This window comes from Pseudopodoces humilis, chromosome 8 (genome assembly GCF_049639895.1).
Source record: "Pseudopodoces humilis isolate 2021_Gansu_Grassland_sample_001 chromosome 8, ASM4963989v1, whole genome shotgun sequence".
NCBI classification, from domain to species: Eukaryota; Metazoa; Chordata; class Aves; order Passeriformes; family Paridae; genus Pseudopodoces; species Pseudopodoces humilis.
In genome coordinates, this window is record NC_142207.1 from 37,617,225 (window position 1) to 37,639,227 (window position 22,003).

Consider the following 22,003-nt stretch of genomic DNA (forward strand, 5'->3'; position numbering starts at 1 on the left):
TGTGTGAGAGATTCCATCTCCAAACATGTTTGTCCTGTGTGTTAAATTATAGAGAATGTGTGTTTGTGTTTGTGTGTGCAACAACACCTGCTCTGAACTTCCCCAGTTCATCCAGGAGCTGCAGAGTCTCCCTGGACAGCCCCTGGGAGCTGCCTTTGGGAGCAATCCTGCCACTATTCCATAATCAAGTCCCTGCAACATAAGCAGCTACACGTGACTGGACTCTCTCAGAAACAAAACCAACAGCCACAAATGGCAGGACACTAAGTATGAGCTGCTTTATTAACATAGAACTCATCCACAGCTATGGAAGGGTGGCATACCTAGGAGGAAATAATTAATCTAATTATGTGTAACAGAAAGTCTCTACAAAAATACTCAAGGAAAACTCTTTCTACGGTTTCCCATTCTTCTGCTTCTTATTGTCATGGAACGCTCCACAGCTGATTTCCAGGGCACACAGATTCCCTGAGTAAAGCTGCCTTTCCCAGGCTCTTTCCAGTTGTGTCTCAAAGTCAGGTGCTCAGACTGATCTCTGGTGGCAGTGCTGTACTTCACCTCTGGAAATCCAAGCACTGACACACCATCCCAAACTGAAAACATGGTACCTCAGTGGAAGTTTTGCCCATTTCTATGTTAAATTAACACAAAACTGACATTATTGAACTCGACCCTGGCAGTATTTTCTTCACTAAGTTTCAAACTGAGGAAATCCCTTGTGGTACCTTGCACAGACACTTTTGCAAATCACCACCCTGACCAGCACTTAGAGCTGCTCTGAAAACCAAAGGTGCCTCCACAACCTGGAAAGAAAAACCTTCTGGTGGACACCCAAAACCACCAAAGTTTTGTGCCCCTTCTCCTTCCTTGCTAGGAACACACAAGAGTATCCACATGACTTCCACAAATTTCACAGCAATACCACTGGGCAGATCTCCCATCAGCTTTCAGACCTCAGCAAGTATTGACATCAAAACCACTGCAGGTATCCCAAACACACAGAGGAGAAAAACCACTCTGGGGACAAGCAAGTGCATGAGGAGTGAACTTAAATCCTCCCAAGCATCACCCAAGACTCTGAACAAAAGATCCCGAGCAAATCTGGAAATACCACCTCGTGTTCACTCTGTGGGAGCTCCAATTTAAAGTGGCCAACAGCTTGGAAATTATTTTTTTTCCAGAGTCTAGCAGGAAGAGCTGCAGATTCAGAAACACAAGCGACTGTTGGAAACCTGGGACTGTGCAAATCCACAGGGATACAGAGTCCTCCTTGACTAGCAAGACTCTGGCAGAGGGTCTGAAAGAGCAGGATGCTTCTGAGCTCGATCCAGTTTCGCAGCAAGAGCAGCAAGAACAAGCAGTCTCACAGATGGATCCGCGTGGGAGGGAGAAAGGATAAAAGTCTGCCTCGGGAGCCTGTTCCAGCTGCTACCGGAGCCTCGCAGGAGTCGGCACAAATTGGGCAGAGCTACCTATAAAAATCTACTGTCTTGGCTTTTTCTGAGGCACTCTTCTTTCCCAATTCCATGATTTTCCTCCATCCTGCTATTTCCACATTTGAAGGAGTCCAAATCAGACAGCTGAAAGTAGTGCTTTCAAGCGAATGCAGACTGGGAGTTTATCCTGTTTCTTCATCCCTGCCACGCAGATCACCCACACTACACACTCAGGAGTAGAAAAATCAAAACTCCTTTAAATGCTTGACTGAGAAGTGATTACAAACAAGATACTCGAGGCCAGGTTGGAACGTGAAGCAGTGAGGGGCAGCCCTGCCCATGGCAGGGGGGTGGAACTAGATGGTCCCTTCTGACCTAAACCCTTCTGTAATTCCGTAATTCCATATTATTTTTAGCCAGAATCCCCCCAGTAACATTTTCAGTGCCAGGAAGAGACTGTGTGGCTGGCAGATAGGGAGCTCACCTCACTGGCTGAAAGCAATTCTTTGCCTGGAGTTGTTTTTCAGCTCCTCAGGTAGGTAAAGGCAGAGAGAAAAACATTTACCTTTTCTCTTCATGTACTTGAGCTGTTCCAGCCACATCTGAACTTCTTGTTCCTTCTGACAAAGAATCAGAATTACTGGTCACTAGCTGTGCCTAACCCATCTGGTCTCCCAGCATAAAAAAGCTGAGTACATGTGTCATCAATCACTGTTAATTACTTCATTAACTTGGAAAAAAAATATTGACTTTTTTTAAAGAACAAACATTGTTTAAGGTCAGCCTAGTTCTTTTTTTTTTTTTTTAATTGAATGCTATCTGATTACCAAGAGAAAATAATTTGGTCTGAACACTCAAGCAAGCCTGCCACACAACTCATGCAGTTCTTTTGTCTGGTGAGACATTTCCTCAAGTCTTTTTCTAGAAGGGCCAGTGTGATCCAGAAGCTTCGTGCTGCTCTCCAGCGCCCCGTGTTAACCTCGCTGCCATTCCCACCTACTGCCCCCATGGCTTTGGCAGTCCTGACCTTTGGCATTCTCTGGGAAAGAAACATGCCCCAAGGTCTCCACAAACACATTGCATCACTGTGGAATGGACATTTAGCCCACTGCTGTCACCTGCAAAACAGTGACACAGGCACAGATCACAGCGGTCTGCGCGTCCTCCTCTGCAGCAGAGCTGCTGCCAGCAAGCTAAAGCAGCCAGGAGCCACACAGTGCCATGCAAAGCTCCCCCTGGACTGTTCCCCTGCTCCAGAGACTGGCTGGGATCACCTCCTGGCCCCAGCATGAGCTCACTTTCCTTCCAGGCAGGGAGGTCCCTCTGCCCACAGAGCCCTGTCCAGCCCCTCTCTCTGCACTTTAACTCAGTGTTTATCACATTTTTTGTGCCTCAGTTATTGGCTCCAACACTGCTCACCTCCAAAAAGCTATTTAGTTTGAAGACACTCTGTGTCACTCCTGTGCCCCAGTACCCCCTGACTTCCCCCCAGAGCTGGGCTGTGCTTCCCATCCCACACTGCAGGAAGGCGTGCAGAGCTCAGGCGAGCACCCTCGGCCTTGGCTGGTGCCCAGCTCATCGGGCATGGCAGACCCTCGCCCACAAAAGCTCTGAGATCCCAGCACAGGCGCCAAAGTTTACATTTCTGCATGTTTTATTCCTCCTGTCTGGCACTGAATGCCAGAAATGAAAACAAAACACTGCCCTGCCCACAGCCAGTCAAGCAGCCAGACCCAGTCCCAGTGAACCACACGTCCCAGAATGGTTTGGGTTGGAAGGGACCTGAAAGAGCATCTCATCCCAACCCCAACGTGTGGTGCCACTCTGCCGTTTCTCCTTTCAAAGGGCTTGCTTTCCTACAGCCAGTAAAAGTCTTCTACAGCCTATGAGTGCATTGTGCACTTGTGTATCTTACTCAAAGGATCCTTACCTAAATCCAAATTTTACACGTGAGCATGAAGGATAATGCACCAAACATTAAGCAAGAACTCACAACTTTGCCTTCAAAGTGCAATTTAATTTGCTTTTACTTGTTGGAAAAAGCTGTAACCACTCACAGCATTCCTCTGCTGATGGGATAACCCCTCAGGACACAGGGCAGTCCTGGGCACTCTGCTCAGCTCCGGCTCCTCTGCTCCTCTGCCAAAATTGCCGAGACTCCAAGCCCCAGGCTGCTGATAACTGAAGGGGCAGGAATCCCCACAGGAAGCTGTAATAAATATATGGCTTTGTAGTCACAGGGGTTCCACGATTTCCAGTTTTAAATCACAATTAACACTTTCCAGCCACATCCACAGCCAGGATAGAAAAGCAAATCAGTCAGGACAAACCTGTAAGTTCCTCTGCTGCATCCCTCTGAACAGGGTTACATTTTTCATGACCAGCATCACTCTTGAATGAAAACTAGAATCTTCAGGCAAATAGCTCAGTCTTAAAAGCTGACAAGAAAAGCAAGGAAGGAACAACTGGCACCTCTCAGACTCTAGGAGGTTTTAGTTTGTTCATTATATATTTGTTTCATAACACCATGAAAACCAGAGGAACAAAACCCTTTAAAGAGGTACCTGCAGGTTGCCTTGACAGACAAAGGCCAGCAAACTTTTGGGAACTTACTTTCCAGGTGTTGCTCCCAACATCACAGTGATTCTTCAATTCAGCATGAAGGAAGGGCTTCATTTACTTTAGGATCTACGTTTTGTATGGCCCATTTTGCCTGTCTGCACAATGTGAACTGGAATTGTTGGAATTGCCCAGCAAGGCAAAGTGGAATTGTTCTTGGAAATAAAACTGGACTGTAAAGCCACACAAAACGTTAGACACATCTCAAGGACTTTCACAGTACCTGCCACAGGCTTTTTAAGGTATGTCTTGCAATACTGTCAGTCACCAGCCAGAAAGGGAATTCAACTGCGTCCTCAAGGAACCCTTAGAGCCCTAACTTAGGGTTTGGGTTGGAAGGGACCTTAAAGTCCATCCCATTCCACCCCCTGCCATGGGCAGGGACACCTCCCACTACCCCAGACTGCTCCAAGTTCTGTCCAGCCTGGCCTTGGACATCTCCAGGGATCCAGGGGCCTCCCCACCCTCCCAGGGAACAATTCCTGCCCAATATCCCATCCATCCCTGCCCTCTGGCACTGGGAGCCATTCCCTGGGTCCTGTCCCTCCATCCCTTGTCCCCAAGTCCCTCTCCAGCTCTCCTGGAGCCCCTTGAGGCCCTGGAAGGGGCTCTGAGCCCTCCCTGGAGCCTTCTCTTCTCCAGGTGAGCACCCCCAGCTCTCCCAGCCTGGCTCCAGAGCACAGGGGCTCCAGTCCTGGCACATCTCTGGGGCCTCCTCTGGACTCTCTGCAGCAGCTCCAGGTCCCTCCTGTGCTGGGCCAGCTCTGCAGGTGGGGTCTCACCTGAGTGGGGCAGAATCCCCCTTCCCTGCTGGTCACAGTTCTTTGGATGCAGCCCAGGATTTGGGATTTCTGGGCTGCAGAGCACTTTGCTGGGTCATGCTGAGCTTCTCATCCACCAACACCTCCAAGCCCTTGATGGCTTTTCATACTGAACAGCACAGACAGAACACTCCTCCCCACAACTCACTCTTCTTTCAGGGTGGGAATGAAGCAAAGTAATTTACACCTGCTTTTGTCCCTCTTCAGCCTTTTAAAACATCAAAGCCCAGCCTTTGGGGGTCTTTTATTGGCTTTCCAGGAGCCCGGGATTTTGCACCTTTGCATGCTCCTAAATCTCCTCCTGTAACTTCTGGCTAACAGCTCCAGGAGGAATTGCTCGGCTTGCAAGATAAGCGTTAGTCACCAATGCTCTGCTCTGCAGGATCTCCTCTCACCTTATCCACCTTATCACCCTGCTTGGGATACTCTGAGATAAAGCAAAGAATACAAGGTGAAAACAAAACAAATCCAAAGGCTCCGGTGTAAGCACTAATCTGGATCCATCTTGTACCTGACAGGAGGTTGTACTGAGGTGAGGTTGGTCTTTTCCCCCTGGTAACAAGTGACAACAGGGCAGGAGGAAGCAGCCTCAGGTTGTGCCAGGGGAGGTTAATGTTGGGTATTTCGAAAAGTTTCTGTGTGGAGAGAGCTGTCAGTCGCTGGGCAGCGGTGGAGTCCCGATCCCTGGAGGGGTTGGAAAGCCGTGTGGATGTGGCACTTGGGGACACGGGTCAGTAGCAGAGCTGGGGGAGCTGCTGGATTTGATGATCTTACAGAACTTTTCCACCCTAAATGATTCTGAGTTTCTATGAACATAATGATTAATAAGTTACATTATGGCAGAGGCTCGAGAGCCAATGGCTGCAGCCACCTCCAGCCAAGTGCAAGAGGGAAACCGTGCCCAGCCTCAGCACACTGACAGACAAACAGCTCCTCGGGATGTCAGGCGACTGAAAATGTACATTTCAGCACCAGTTTTACATTCAAGCAAAGCAAACACGAGTCCCATTACCTCAGAGCACTCGGCATGCAGAGCACACTCCAAGGCTGGGGCGGGGGGGGCGGGGGGAAGGAGATTGCAGGAATTTTTTCCTGAAATGGAATGGGGAGATAAGATCGAGTGAAAAGGAGCAGAGGCTGCTGACATATCTAGACTCCCAGAAGCCAGTAAATATGCAAATAGGCTGCCATTTCTGCCAGAAACACTCAGCGCCAACTTTGATTCTGCTAAAATATATCGCATTAAGCAAGGCAGATAAGCCCAGCACTGAATCCATACAGAGCAGCTCCCTTTGACCACGACAGCTTTACTCCTCACTCCAGGAAATCCTGAACAAAGCTTTCTATTCAAAGAGTCTCCACTCTGACTATCACAGTGTTTATGAATAACTTTGGCCATTTACCTTTTAGTAGTCTGATTTGCAAGTGCTACTAAAAACACAAAGCCATAAACCACCCTAGAAAAGCTGCATCCATCCAGGCCCAGTCACAAACCCTTCCCCAAACCAGGAAAGAGCTTGCTGCCCCGAAGCCATAAACAGCAAATTTCACAGGAGATGTCAGAGAGGAGAAAAGAAAGGGTGTATTGAATGTGCATCCCTGGAGACAGAGATTACAGAGCAAGAACTGAAGTTGATGTGACCTGATAGCAGTGATGAACTCAGGAGATGATAAAGGCATTCCCTGGACATCCATCTCTTGTCCTTGGGGTTTGGACAGACACGCCAAGCAGAAATACGGAAGCATGAAAATATTAAATACAAACACGACTTGTTTTCATATATATATGAAGTATATGTGTGTGGAATAAATAGATATATATTCAAACACCAGGGGCAAAGAAAGCATTTCTTCTTTTCACTCCGTTTTATCTGCCTACCACCTCTGAATCAGCGAGATGAGCTCAAAGGCCAGGGCTGGCTCCAGTCTGAGACACGCATTTTGCACATTGCTAAGCAAGAGCAGCTCTACCCTGCCATGGCAGGGGCTGAACCCAGCCTCAATAACTGATTCCATTCAACGAGGCTGTTCCCTAACAGAGGGAAAACACTACAACCTGCACCCCTCCTCGACAGCTCTTGGCTGCTCTTCCGAGACTCCAGCACACAGGCAAGAGCATTGAGACCTTCAAGCAAGCACCAGCATCAAAAAATAAGTGTGTACAGGAGCCAGGGAGATGTAAAAAATAAACCCCAGACCTTTGCAGGCTGAAGAAGCCTCCCACGTGCGGCACAGCACAACAGGAACGGTTTCCCCAGCAATGCCAGGCACTGCAGGGAGATGAAAGCAGGCTCCAGCTCTCCAGGAGCAGGACCTGCAGGCAGCAGGGAGGCCTTAGGAATTCCCAGGAGCAGGAAGCCAGCCCCAAACCTGTGGCCAACGCAGCAGAGAGCAATCCAACAGGAGGCAGCTGGGGAAGGCTCCCAGTGCTGCAGGAAGGTTATGACAAAGCAGGTTTGCTGGCAGGGAAAAGCAGCAGAGACGTGGACAGGGCTGCAAGGGCATGCTCCAGGAGAGAGGAGCCGAGGGAACAGCCCAGCAGCTGGGAAATGGCAGCCCAGGGAACCCCTGTGCTCACCTGGGCTCAGCCCATGCCCCTTCCATCGCAGCCTGCCCCAGCACTGCCCTGGCAGGAGAACACCAGAGCTGGCCTGGCTTTGCCTCGGCTGCACAGCCACGCTGGCTGGCTGGCTCCAGCATACACTCAGAATTCCCTTCTCCCTGTTCCCAGGCTGCCACAACTCCCATTTTCGTTGCCAGTGCTAGGAAGGAGCCTCAGAGCTATATGCTGAGGCCCTGGAATTTAAATATACGATAACACTGTAAATAAAAGGAAACAAATTCCTTAAGGAAAACCTTTTCACATGCCAGATCAGTTCCCAATAGTAACTGCTCTGCTTTGACAAGAGATAAATATTTACAGTCTGAAACAGAGAACACCTTGTGTTGCAATACTGGAACGCAAACCTTGTCAGTCCCGGTATCCTGAAGAGAGGGTTTTGATATTTTAAAGAAAAAAAAATTAGAAATAAACCCCCAAGCTGAGCACTTAGAAGCACACACACATTATTGTGCTCATTTACCCCACCAAAACAAAAACCTGAAGGTAGTCACACAGAGAAATTGTCAAACATGCTGAATCCAGAACAGATTTTCTCAAAAGGAGACCTCATCCCCCAGGGAATGTAGACAGTTTACAGCAAAAGTCTAAATTATTGCCAAGAATATGCTGCCTTTTTTTATTTATTTAAATATAGTCTAAGTTGCTCCTCTTAGGCATTTCTCTAGCAAACACAGACACTGGAGGTTTTTCCTACTGGAGCAAAAAGACATCAAGGAAGATCAGATGTCCACATCCAGCTCCTTGGACTTGGGCATCCCAGCCTGGGAATACCCTCAGGGAGAGGGAAGAGAAAGCCCGACAGCTAAAGCCTGCGCTATCCCTGAGCTTCCAGCATGATTCCCAGCCTCTGAGCCTGACCAGCTCCTTCCAGCTGAGGAAAGCATGTGGGGAATGTCATTCATACTGGCACTGGGGAAGACAGAGGAATGGGAAGTGTACAAGGGCTGGATATCCCGGTCCCGGGGAGGGTGATGAGCCTGGAGCAAGGAGATGCTCTCATTTCTGCACGACTCAGGGTGCTGGGGTTTGCTGCCATTTTAAACGAGCCAAGCACCTCATTAACCACGAGTGCTTTTTTTCTGCTGCGCTGTCTGTGCAGCCCAAACTCCCATTTCTGAGAGGACCCGCACGAGGCCAGCCTGGCCGAGCTGTTAACACGGCAGGATTTCATATCTGAGGTACAATTTTCCTCACCCAACTGCTGCTGGGGCTTATGGCCCTCTCCCTTTGAAGTGGGGCAGGCCGTCGGCCCAGGAAGAGTTCAATGTCTACCCGCCACTCTCCGTTCCCTTACTTCCTTCTCCCTTCCTGGGAATTATTCCCCTGGGCAGACCCTTCCTGCCCTGGCCTGGCTGCTGCTCCACGATCCCATCCCTGCAGTCAGGGAAGCCTTCTGTTCCGTGCTCAAGTTCTCCGTTTGCTCCTCTGCTTCCAGCATCCCTGCACGGCAGTTTATTTTTAGACCAGCATTTTTAGAGCAAAGCCCAGAAGCGGCACACTTTCAGTGCCAAACACAATTCAGCTGTGACTCTAAAGCTGTCAGCCGACAGGAGGACACTTGGGTTCCGTGGCCACACCACACTGGTGTGACCCCATGGCTGCCACCCAGGGCCGCTGCTGGCCCCTGGGCTCTGCCAGCTGCACACACCACCACCCCTGGGTGATCACAAGGGATGGTGACTCCCTGGGCAGCTCCTTCCAAAGCCTTACAACTCTTTCAAGGAAAAATGCTTCCTGATATCCGCCCTAAACGTCCGAACAGAGAAGTGTGCTGACCCAGGAGAGCCCAGAGCTTCTCCCTTGCAGGTCCACACGATGTTTGCAGTTTGGGGTCACTGCTCACAGCCAGCTCAAGGCAAAGGGGAGATCCCTGCTGCCTTTACCAGGTGCTGCCGGATCAAACCCTTAACCACCAATACACACAAGGAGAAGTGCCCCATTATACAAAGCGAGGCTCCTGCCCAGCTTTATCACCAGCTTTCTGGGGTCAGAGGTGGTGTTCAAGTTCTGAATACTAGTATTTGCCTTCTTTTGACTATGGCTTCTTGTTTCAGTGCATTTATAAAATAATAGAAACACATCCTGCAGGTACCACCACCACCTTTTCTGACTGACAGAACACAACCTAGCACAGGCAAAAGCAGCAAGAGACACCCAGACACAGCAACTGAGATGAACAAGACCATGCAACCTGTATAATAAATCCACCCAAAACCTGCAGGGATGGCTCAGAAAACTGCATGGTAAAACTCTTTTTTGATCTCAACAGCTCACAGAATGTCCTCCTGAACAAGATTGCAATGACAAGGCCATCTTCTCCAAGGCACAAAGCAGCCAGTGACAGAGCCACACTTTGCCCTGAAATCACATCAAGCTTTTTTGCCCACTGACCCAGAAGTCTCCAGCTTTTCTGAAGGTTTGATCATTTATAACACAAAACCTCAGATTACTTTTCCCTGTCACAAGCTGGTGATATTTGCAAAGCTTGAAGTAGGAAGTGTTTTTCCTAATGTTAAACATTTCATTCACTGTTATGATTAGGCCCATCCTCAAAGGCTCCATCCAAGGCAGCAGGGATGAACAAGGGGATGAAGAAAAGCCTGACAAGGAGAGGCAAATACAGTCCCCAAGGAAGCATTAGGTTCTTACCACATACAATCACAATAAATACTATTTTCTAGTCCTCTCCCTTCTCTTTTGATCATGCTTCCAGGTCAATATCTTGTGAGAGACAGTCCTGGCTCAAATGTATCCTTCAGCCTCCACCAGGATCTAACAGCAGGTATCAGTTGTGGAAATACATAAGTAAAGAACATTTCCTCCCAGCCAAAGCACTGCTATTTGACTCAAATAAGAAATCTCTCTTGGGTAGGAGAAACACAACAGAATCCACATGGAGAGCAATTTATTTTGGGAGGTTCACATGCATCAGGTAGTGAGGAAGAACTGAAAGGGAAATACAAATCACAGCAGCCAGTGTCTGTCCCAGCCTGCTGGAAGGACTGATCACTCAGCAGAACATCCAACAGCAGATCCCAACACACCTGACTCCCTGGGGCCTCTCTGCCTTGCCTTCCTTTCCTCTTCAGCACAGAGTGAGGACAAGACACAAAGTCTGAGCGCTCTCATCACCCTACACAGCCAGGCCCTCAGTGCCCTGCTGAGTGAGAGCAGCAGCAGCCCTAAAACATGGAGAACCCAGACGACCCATGCAGCAGTTCCCACCCACAGCAGGGCTCAGGGGCACAGAATGCAGGGGCTGGTTTGCTGACCAACAGCAGAAAGAGCAGTGTCAGACCAGGCTTTCTGCATTGCACAGGGAGCAAAGGGCTGAGCTTTGCAACAACCCAACAGAGATCCTGCTCACATTCACGGAATGATTAAGGCTGGAAAAGACCTCTGGGACCATCGAGTCCAACCAGTAATTCAGCCAGGTCTGTTTCTTTCCCTGCCCCTGAAGATGCTCCAGCAGCACAAACCACACTCAAACTGCACCGTCTCCCTGGGGAGGCAGCAGGAAGCTGCACTTCCCTGTGTTCCTGCCCTCTCAGGTTTAGAAAGGTGCCAGCCTTCATCCCCTCCAGCAAGACCTTCACAAGCAACACGACCCAGTATCCTCTGAGCTATTCCGAAGCATTCTGTGCTCCCCTTTTGCCCAGGCAGGCTGAAGAAATAAGCCAGGCTTCCCCAGCAGGACATGCACCCAGCCGTGCTGCATGAGGCTGAGCTCCGTGTTGCCGTCCTGGCGACCTCAATCACGCCATGCCTTGGGCAGGTCCCCTCTCCTGACTCGCCCACAGCACTGGGGACAGCAGTTTCCTTTTATTGCAAGTCCCTGCTGGCTGGGAAAACAACTCTCTTTGCTCCAAGAGATGAGTCCCACATGTGCAGTGCTGTAAAACATAACCCAGCCTGCAGGAAAGCTCAGTTTCACCCATGAACTATTCCCTCAGGACCCCTCCTGGATGGACAGTCTGCACACAGCCCTTCCCTTTCCAATGGTCCCTGGGAAATCTGTGATATTTGCATCTCTACCTGTCTGCAGTTGGACCCACTGCATCCAAAGTCAAGGCCAACAGCCCATCTTCCATCTCACCACACCTCCTTCCAAAGCAGTGTTCTCAATTACCTGCCCACTTCTCCCTGCCCTGAGCTCCCAAGGCTAAAGCTCATTGACTGCTCTGGTCTGCACAGTCCTCGTTGTTATAAAGGTGTGAAAAATGCCATTTTCCTTCACTTTTGTGCACAGGATTTGAGCAGAGGAGCAAATCTCACCACACCACACGCACATGAACCTGCAGCAAAAGGCAGCCCATTTTTCTGGCTCTCAGGGAGAATCACCTGTACTGAGGCTTTCACCGGAATCCACCACAAACAGTAACAAGAACTAGGTAACTGTAGCTCCCGTGGGGGAAAATGCAACCTTCCAAATGCTTTGAAAAGTAGTCCTTTTCTCAGGAACAGCACACACCAGGATTAATTCCTTGCTTCAGGCTCACGTCATGGACCCTTTCTGTGGAGATGAAATTTTGTCAACACAACTCCAGAACCAACCTGAGCATTATTTTCCCTGAGCAAATGGAGCACATCAGGAAAATCCAGGCAGGAGAAGGATGTGAAGTGACTGGGAACAGCCCAGTTATGAGTAACTGCTACTCCTCAAAGTGGAGTTAACACAAATTCTATCAGCAAACCGATGCTCCCACACACACGTGACAAATGGAAGTTCATTTTACACGGAACAAGATACAGTGTACTAATGCTTCCAGAATTTAACTGTAATTAAGTCTTGCTGACAGACACCTCATTAAAGCGCCACTTCTCCAGAAAAATTAATAAAGTGAATTATTTCCTGTGTGTGAAATATCAGGGTTTTTCACTGCTCATGAAAGATACATGGAGTTCAGTTCAGCTGGATGTCAGTGCTCCCCAGAATGAAGAAGTGACACGCTTAAAAAGACATTTAAAACAACACATTGCTGTGCTGCCAAAACCCAGGCTGAGATGCTCAGCCCCTGCACGTTATTTTATCCTGTGATGGCAGAAAATAAAACCCCTAAAATACAATTCTTCTTCCAGCAGACACAGACAGATAGATACACAGATAGATGAAATAACTGGCTTGTTATTAGAAAACCAAATTAAATTAAGAAAACCTAACTTTGGGCAAACTGAAAAAGAAAAAAAAAAAAGATTTCACAACCCAAAGATCCAGTTTTCAAATTGCAACTTTTTGGGGCTTAAATGCTTCTAATGAACAAAAGTTCAGCTACTGATGAGGAAGGCTGAGTGTGCTCAGGACCATGAGCCAACACACACTCCTCTGCACTGGGAGATGGCTCTTTGAGGCACATTTTAATCAAACTTCTCTGAGGTAACAGGCAATAGGAAAATGAGCTAAAAAAAATGAAGCTGATCCAGTTATGAATGCCACAGAAAAGGCCTGAATTTTTAGAGGGGAAGGCCAAGCTGCAATTCCTTCCAAAGGGAAAACCACAGAAGCTTTCCAAGAGATTTTACAGTCTTTTCCTAATTGTTCCTTTTTTCAACATCATTATGCAACCTCCATGTGTTTTCCTGCTTCTCTACCCCCCTTTATTTCACCCATTCTTCCCCCACCAACTTCTTCTAAATGCTGTGAGGCAGCTCCTTTAAGACAGCCAGAAATACAGTACAGATTTTTCTCTCCTCCTCCTCCTCCTCTCAGTTTAAACTGCCCAAATCTTTCCGGTGAAGAAGCACTGCCCAAAATCTGCTCGCTATTCAAGCAGCCCTGGCAATGACAAGCAGCACTTCATGAATCATCTGTTATATATTGCCTTATCAACACGGTCCACTGCAAGAGAAAGTAAACCTGGCCCACTTCGAGCTTGTGCATAACACAATCAAAATGCAAGTGGCATTAATTACAGGAGGGCTCTGGAAAGTTCCCCTCATCCAAGGATTCAATATAGGAAATATGTATTATATATATATAAAAATTATACATATATATTATTTATATATGTAATTTTTATATATTTGAGGCAACCTAAATCAAACCAAAATACTAACAGCCATTTTTTCCCCCAACACACGCAGCTTTTACTTTAATATTTTGAAAGACTATTTACCCTTTTTACTGGTTTCCAGAATAGACACATTTCTAATTATTAAGGCAGACAGCTTTAGTGTTTCTGTTGTTTTTCAGCTTCAGCTATTTGAGGCAAACACACATATTTTTAAGGGATTTTTTCCCCCAAAACCAGACTTCTAAGCTCAGCAAGTGAGGGAAAGCTTGCACTGCTCTTAAGCATTGGCCTGCTTAGACCTGGGGAACCTGGAAGCAAAGGTAAATGGAAGGGAGAAGCTATCCATGAGGGAAGAGGGCTCAAAACTGAAAAGTAATTGTGAATTCAGTGACAAGACACATCCCATTGGCTTCTCTGCCCAGTAAAACACACCCTTACAAAAAGCACAAACTCAAGGGGTTTGCAGGACTCTGACAGCATCTAAACCCACGCAGACTCGGCAGCAGGATTGAAAAAAAATATGGAAAAGCGATGGGATAACTGGAAGCAAACTGAAGGTGAACTGGCAGAGCAATGAAGTAGAATGTGACACCATTGAAGCCAGCAAGAAGAATACTTGGCAAATATTTAACAAATGTCATTACCAGTGGCCCAATAGCATGTTCAATTAATATTTCCTTGTGGTTTGGGACAAGCTCTGCTATTTGGAACAGGCCAGCAACAGATCCCACTGAGCAAATAAACTCCTCTGTGTATATTCAACCACAGGTACAAGGCGAGTGAAATACAGTCCCAAGAGCTGGGGTTCATATTTTTTATATATAAATATAAATCCACAATGCCAAGGAGTGCACAAACACTTCTTCAGATGGAGGACACCAAAGAAGTGTTTTAACCCCAAGATTAAGCTGGGACAGCTGGGCAGTGAGCACTCAGGCTCTCAAACCCTGAAGGGAGCATCACCTAATCCACACAGACCCAGGGTAACCTCAACAGCACACAGGTACAGCTGGTTACAGCGACCTTACAAAGGCACAGCGTGGCACACCAGCACGAGGGGAATGCTGGAAGGTGAAGGAAAATTCTCTTTTATTATTTATTTATTTTTATTATTATTTATCCCATCTTATGCATTTGTGGGCAAGTTTTAGTCTCAACACTTTGCTTGCAATGTGTTTGGGCACTCCAAGTATAGAAAGTCTGCAGCTTCCCCTGATTTGAAACCTGCAAACAAACCTCGAGGACAAGTTTCAGGCACTGGAGCAAGTTTCTGGCTCACAGGTACACCTTAAGCTGGCTTTAGGAGGTCTATTCCCCAGAAAGCAAAACGCATTTGAAAGAGAGATAAAGAGGGCAAACTGAGCTAAACCCATGAGCAATTTTAACCTTTGTTTTGAACAACTCCTGTTCTTCACCCCTGCAGTCCCACAGGGGATTTAAGGTTGAAGACTCCACTCCAGCTTTTCAGCAGGTTATGAGCAGGCAGTGCCTGTGCTTCCACCTCTGCCCATGGGAGGAAGGAATTGTTCCCTGTGAAGATGAGCAGGCTCTGGCACAGGGTGCCCAGAGAAGCTGTGGCTGCCCCTGGATCCCTGGCAGTGCCCAAGGTCAGGATGGACAATGTGGGCTTGGAACAGCCCGGGGCAGTGGAAGGTGTCCCTGACCATGGCAGGGGGTGACACTGGATGAGCTTTAAGGTTTCTCCCATCTTCAACCATTCCATGATTGTATGGCCAGGAGAAGAACAGGTACTGACCATAGGGGCTGCAGTCACTCTGCTCAAGCTGCTGCTCTCCAGGAGTGGGCAAGGCTGGTATGTCACAGGCTGGTGCTGAAAGCAGAACAACCTGACAAGTTGGGCAAAGCCTCTACCCAAAACCATCCCTCAGCTAACACAGATCCATGGGACGTGCAAACCTTCCCAGTCCAGGTGCTCCAAGGGCTCAGGAGACAGTCTGGAGTTCAAGCCCTTAAAATATGGGTAAAACATGTCTCTTCAACACAACCCACTGCCATCTGCACCTACCTAAATATCCCCTATCAGCTCCTGCTTCCAGGTAACTTCTTCAGGAGTTCAGCGATCTCCAGGTGTCCATAAACACATCACTACTAGCTTAAGAAAAAACTTGTTCTTGTGTTTACCTTTTCTTGTATTTACCTTTTCCTGCTGTCACTGCACTGCTGCTTTTATATCTTTTCTGCATTAATGGGACGTTGCCTGTGAAACATAAGCACAGCAGACAGTTGTGTCTTCACCAGCACAAAGATTATGCAAGAAACTACTGTTTTCATCTACCCTTGGAATGGCTTGGGTGAAAAGGGACCTTAAAGCCCATCCAGTTCCACCCCCCCTGCCATGGGCAGGGACACCTTCCCCTATCCCAGGTTGCTCCAAGCCCCATCCAACCCGGCCCTTCTTTATTTTCTTGGTGATTCACCATCAAAAGGGACACAAGAAAGTGAAACTAATTTCCACTACGGAGTTCACCTACATCCCACACCAGGACCTGTGTCTCCTCCACCTGTTATCTCCCATCCTGGGCTTCTCAAGGACTTGGTAATCTATCCTACTTTAGGATAGTCTGCTTAGGAGGCTTTAGGAGATGGCAGCACACAGACACAGGCTGCCCAACAGACATCTCCTCCCAAGGGAATACAAGCTTTCCGTGCCATATGTGTGCCTTCCTTCCACACCTCCATCCCGTTGAGCAAATGACAAATTCTTCTGGTGTTCTGAGCTGATTTTCAAAATGCTTTCTCTAATCTGCGTCCTTTCTAAAGCTAAGTCCTGAAGTAAAACAAACAAACAAAACAGGGTGGCAAAGTTAAAACTGTGAAGATTTTAAGATATTTTTTCCCTAAGTTTAGACCACCAAGGGCATAGCTTAATATCAAAACACCAGGAATCTGTCAGATGCACAGGCTAAAACATGCCATCCAAGGAAGGAGGGAAAAAGCAGCAAATCCTGGAAAGCTGCATCTTCCACATTTCACTTTACCCAGAAAATCTGCAGTCGCTAAAACTTACTCTTTCTAACTGGGTGGCATTTTACATTTCCAAATGTAATTGAGTGAGCGTGTTGCCATGGCAATAGCAGGGTTCTGCAATAACTTTGTTGCCTTGTAATTGCTGTATATTTGTATACAAGCAGCTGAGCTTTCTTTAATTCAATGCCCTCAACTCTTCCAGCGAGGCTGCAGAGCAAGGGCGGCAGCTTTATAGGCTGAGAACTCCGAGCAGCGGTGCTGGAAACATCAGAAACGATTAAAACTCAGCGCCGCGACCGACCGCATTACACACACAAAAAAAAACCCCACCACGAAACCCTGCCAAGAACCAGATTATTATATAAACTTCAGAGCTCCTTAGCTTTTAAAAATGTTGCCGTTACAACAACGACAACAAACAACAAGAAAAAAAAAAAGCACAATTCAGATAATTAACTCCAGGTAGATTTGGCAACGAGAGAAGCACTTTGAGGACAGGGAATAAATGCGGCACGAGTCCCATTTATTGACGGGGCATAATACCAGTAAATCAAAACGTGTTGGCCAAGGGATTATTCACCTGCTGTGGCTCCCGGGGCCAAATGAAGGCTCACTCCATGTCCCCGGCCTCAGAGCAGCGCTGCGGGGACAAGGAGATGCAGCTGTGGGAAGGGAAGGGAAGGGAAGGGAAGGGAAGGGAAGGGAAGGGAAGGGAAGGGAAGGGAAGGGAAGGGAAGGGAAGGGAAGGGAAGGGAAGGGAAGGGAAGGGAAGGGAAGGGAAGGGAAGGAAGGGAAGGGAAGGGAAGGGAAGGAAGGGAAGGGAAGGGAAGGGAAGGGAAGGGAAGGGAAGGGAAGGGAAGGGAAGGGAAGGGAAGGGAAGGGAAGGGAAGGGAAGGAGCGCAGCACCGAGCTGCCTGGTGGGAAAGACGCGAGAGAGCCAGTGCCTCGCCGCACGCCCCATCCCAGGGTTTTACAAGGCATTTTCACACCCTGTATCCACCCACACCTTCCCGACACGGATCCCCGCTCCTCGGGAGCGTTTTCAGAGCTGTAATCCAGCCCGGAATATGAGGCAAGGCTGGAACACGAAATCTGCTCGTACGGGCGTTAGCGGCGACGAGCCCGATTTATGCAAACCTACCAAAACAGCCTATTGACAGGCAAAAAACGCCCCAAAACCAGCACCTTCCCCTGCCACGGAGTGGGCGCACAACACAATTACGCAAGTGCTTTGAGCGAAGGGCAGGTTCCCTTCCCCTCCAGCCGCTGCCCAGCGCCCAGCACTGACAGCGTCAAATTATTGTTATGTAAATCCATCTGCTCCGCCGAGCTGTCACAAACACTCCGGAGAGCACATCTGGGGCGGCGGGCAACATTTTCGGGGAGCGCCGGGACCGCGCAGCATCTTCCCCTGATAAATCCCTGCAGCAAAACCCACACGCGGCTGCCGGGCAACACCTCCCTCTCCCCGCCAGCCCCAAAGCTCGGCTTTTTCTGCTTCGTTTCGCCCCGCGCAAGCCAAGGCTGGAGGTTTCGCAGCGGCACACGTGCTTTATCCCCCCCTCGGACCCCCAAAAATGGAGTTCTGGCGGCGAGGCTGCAGCCCTGGGCCTCGGACCTGTCCTTGCCACGGCCGGGCTCCCCGAGAGCGCCGCGCTGCCGAGGGCAGCACCCCGTTTTCTCCTGCCGGGCACAAAAATAGCCATTTTGGGGCTTTTTTTCCAGGAGGAGGTGGGTGCCGCGGAGCCCTCGGCCGAGCCCGGCAGTCCCGGGGCGCGGGGCGAGAGGACGCAAACTTTCCCCAAGTCCCGCGTTATTCCCGGGATTAGGACAAGGGAAGGCGGCGCGGGTAGAGAAGATGGAAGACCCGACACCGGGCCGCGGCCCGCCCGGCGCCGCAGGGCCCCGCGGCGGGCGTCGCCCCCGCCGCAGGGCCGCGCCCGCCCCGCCGAGCCGAGGGGCCGGGCCCCCGCGCGGCGATGCCCACAGCCCGCAGCTCGCTCGCCCCGCCGGCCACTCACCGCTGCCCGCATCGCCGCGCCGAGCCCCGCACGGACCGAACGCCGCCGCCGCCGCCGCCGGGGGGGGGACGAGGCGGAGCCGCGGCCGCCCGGGGGGGGCGGGCGCGCGGGGGGGCGGGGCCGGAGGCGGGGGCGGGCCCCGCCCGCCCCATTCACAAAAAAACCGGGCGCGGCGCGCGGATTGGGCGGCGGCGCTGCCAGGCACGCCCCCCCGAGCCCCGCCCACCCCGCCCGCCGCGCCCGGACCGGGCCGCGGGCGCGCGTCGGCCCCGCCCCGCCCGGCGCGCCGTCCAATCAGCGCAAGGCTCAGGGCGCCGCGCGGCTCAAATCCGCCCGCCACCGCCGCGCGGGCGCCTCCGATTGGCCGCACCAGCTGCCCGTCACCGCCCCCTCCCACACGGCCGCGGCGCAGCGGCGACCAGCGGCCCCCGGGAGCGGCCCCGCCGCGCCGCGAGCCCGCCGGGCGGGGAGGCCAACGGCCTTAAAGGGCCCGCGCCGCGGGCAGCCTGGGCTAGGCGGTGGGAGCTGTTCGGCTTGGCGGCGGCGGAGCGCCGCGTACTGACCTGGGCGGCGGGCGAGGCGGGGACGCTGCGCGGCGATGGGCCCCCCCCGGCGCGGAGCGCGCCACCGACGGACTCAGCCTGTGACGGGTTCCGCCATCTTGGAAATTTTTTTTAGATGGGGGAGTCACGTGGTGCAACCATTTTTTCCCCGCGGCCAATCAGCGGGCGCGGGTTATTTATAGCCGCGCGGGGGAAGGGGACCAATCGGGCCCCGCCCCGTGCGCCCCCGGCCACGCCCCGTGGCGCGCGGCCCGTCGCCTTGGCGACCGGGGGGCGGAGCGGCGGCCGCCATGTTGGCGCCGAGCCCGCGGCCCCGCCGGGATCGAGAATCGGGATCGAGATCACAGGACCGGGTTCCTGACCCTCTCCACTGAGGCCACAGCAACTGCGATCCATACCGTATAGACGGTATTGCGATAAAACGTGCAGCTTTGGGGGTTTTTTTAACCCTCCAGTGTTCCGCAGCCGCGATCCCGCTCTCCCTCATGGGCCGTTCTGTGTTCGCCGGCAGGTATCGCCTACAGCAGCAAACAGCTGAGGCGAGGGGTAAACGACAGAAAGGGCAGGGCATGCTTCAACATATTTGCCTGAATTACCAAAAGGAAATAAAGTAATAAAAAAAAAAATAAAAATAAAGATAAAAATGGAAAGGAGTTGCCTGGCATGCTTCCCTCTGCCCCCGTTTTCACAGCGACCATTCAACATTTCATTGATGTTTCAGTTCCACGTGGAATTACCCCATCGAACTGACACATCTTGTTTTGCTCGTGCTTTGTGGGTTGATGCAGGGCCCAAAACTCCCCAAGTCCTGCTCCCAAATGCTCCGGATAATGGGAAGAAAAATATTATGTTACTGGGTGCGAGGAAGCTCGTCCCATGGAACACAATCCGATTGAAACATCCCGCTGGCAATCCATTATTCCTGTTTCCCAGGGAAGCTGTGGCTGCGCCTGGATCCCTGCAAGTGTCCAAGGCCAGGTTGGACATTGGAGCTTGGAGCAGTCTGGGATAGTGGAAGGGAGATTTCCTACTAAGCTTCCAAGGAGTTTCTTCCCATCTTCGCCTAAGGCAAGCTGAAACATGACATTCCTTATTTCGGCAGCCATCCCAGCACACTTCTGGTGGGTTTGATTAATTGGCTCTTGCTAAACTGTTTTTAAAACTTCCAGATTTCCCTTAAAGGGAAAAAAAAAAAAAAATTGAACTCATGTCATTCAGCCATCTGGATTTACATGAATTCTGGGACCTGATGGGAATTGCTAACAACTTTGTCCCTCTCAAATTCTGCGTATACGTGGTAGTCTAGAAACACCGCTCCTTTTCTCTTTTTCCTTTTTGGAGATACTTACTACCTACATTTTCATTTGAAAGGGCCACCCTTACAAAAATGCTTGGCGTATTTATCCGACCCTTAAAGTTCTTTGGGATTTTTTCCCATGTTGTCAACAGGCTCCCAGGAAATACATTTCCCTGGAACACACACCTGAGAGCACCGCTGGCATAAAGAAGCCTCAAGCCAAAGCCTTTCTGTTTCATTTGAAGCTGCTCTGGGCTCATGGCTTGTTTGTTGCTCTTTGGCTGGTGAGGTTTCGCAGAGTTGTTCTGCCCTCTTTATTTGGGGCTTGTGCACTCGGAGGGATGAGTGAACGTGTGCACAAATAACCTCCCAAATCGTTTTTCAGTGCTGAGAGACCTGTAGGTGGAAGGGCTCCAGGGCCAGAAGGTTCCCAAGGCACGGTAATATTTGCCAAGGCAACAGATCTGCTGGTGGTGGTTGGTGCAGGGCATGGCTGTGGCAGCCTGGTGAATGTCTGCCCTCACCTGTGGTCCCCATTCCTGCTCCAGCCAGGGGGGGAATTTGGTCCCAAACCCTCTGAACATGAGTTATGACCTACCCAGCTGCTGGAACAGTTTGGAAACAGGAAACGAGAGGAGAGAACTGTGCCCTGGAAGTTGCCATGGAGTGTAAGTTCTGCCTTCAGGTTTTGATTGATGCCGTACCTGTGGCTGTGGGTGTGAGTACGTGTCTCTATTAATACCCAGTCTAGGCTAACCTGTGCATAATGGCAGAAAATTAAACCTTTGTCCTTGCTCATGGAAATTAGACCTCAGAGATTCACAAGGGAAAGGCTTCTTGCTATATGTTAAACCAAACATATTGGCTATAGCTGTATATAGTCTGGTTTTACTGTATTTGCAGCTGAGAAACTTACTCAGAAGCCACTTGAAGCAAAAAATATAAATCTAAAATAAAAACCAACACCCTGGCAGAGCTAATTCATAAAGATTTAAATAAAAAGCAATTACAGAACTTCCCGCCTACCTCCACCTCATCTTTAGCTGAACTCCTTGTTTGTCAGGAATGATTCCATTTTTTATGTTCTCAAGCAGGAAACAGCCATCACAACACTCCAGCTAATTTCCCTCACTAGTCACAGGGAGCTGGTGAAAGTAAAAGAGGGTGCTTCAGCTTTCCATTCCAATCCTGCCACTCCACAGCCTAAAAAAAAGGAGGATAGAGTTAGGAGGAGAGCCAGCAGGAACTGCCTCTGGAGCCTAGACACCAAGGATGTGCTGGTGCCATTTGGGTCCTTGGAGAAAAGTCAAGCCTAAACACAGTTTCCAACCTGTTGATGGCTTCTTCTTCCTCCTGATCATTTAGTCTCCATCGCTGACCTCCCTTGGTTTTGCTGCCCCACCCACCACCCTTCTGTGCTGTATCCTCCATTCCCTGTTCTCCATCTTTCCCACACCACACTGGTTTACTCCTTTTTGCCATTGAAAGGAAAACCCTGTCAAACTCACCTAACTTACAGCACAGCTCTGATGAGACAGGGAATGTTAAATTCAACATTGCCCCCTCCTGTGTTTTCCTCCAACATACCTTTTATTGTGGAGTTTTGTTCTGCTGTTAGTGTTTT

The 22,003-nt window shown here is 50.0% G+C and overlaps 1 protein-coding gene across 5 annotated transcripts in view; it reads right to left on the bottom strand.

Annotated features, from left to right (window-relative positions):
* The window catches only part of HDAC4 (histone deacetylase 4), a 178,008-nt gene extending 158,790 nt beyond the window's left edge, over nt 1-19,218 (bottom strand). Inside the window, exons 1-5 of one of the 5 annotated variants that reach the window (XM_088059251.1) lie at nt 19,083-19,218; nt 15,669-15,728; nt 3,767-3,874; nt 3,494-3,645; nt 2,002-2,056 (exon numbers count right to left, since the gene is read on the bottom strand). The gene's annotated coding sequence lies outside the window, so the exon portion shown is untranslated. Of the gene's footprint in view, nt 1-2,001; nt 2,057-3,493; nt 3,646-3,766; nt 3,875-15,668; nt 15,729-18,519; nt 18,575-19,082 lie in introns of those variants that run through there. The other 4 variants (XM_088059252.1, XM_088059253.1, XM_014261233.2 and 1 more) reach the window with 4 other exon arrangements.
* Nucleotides 19,219-22,003: the final 2,785 nt, after the last annotated feature.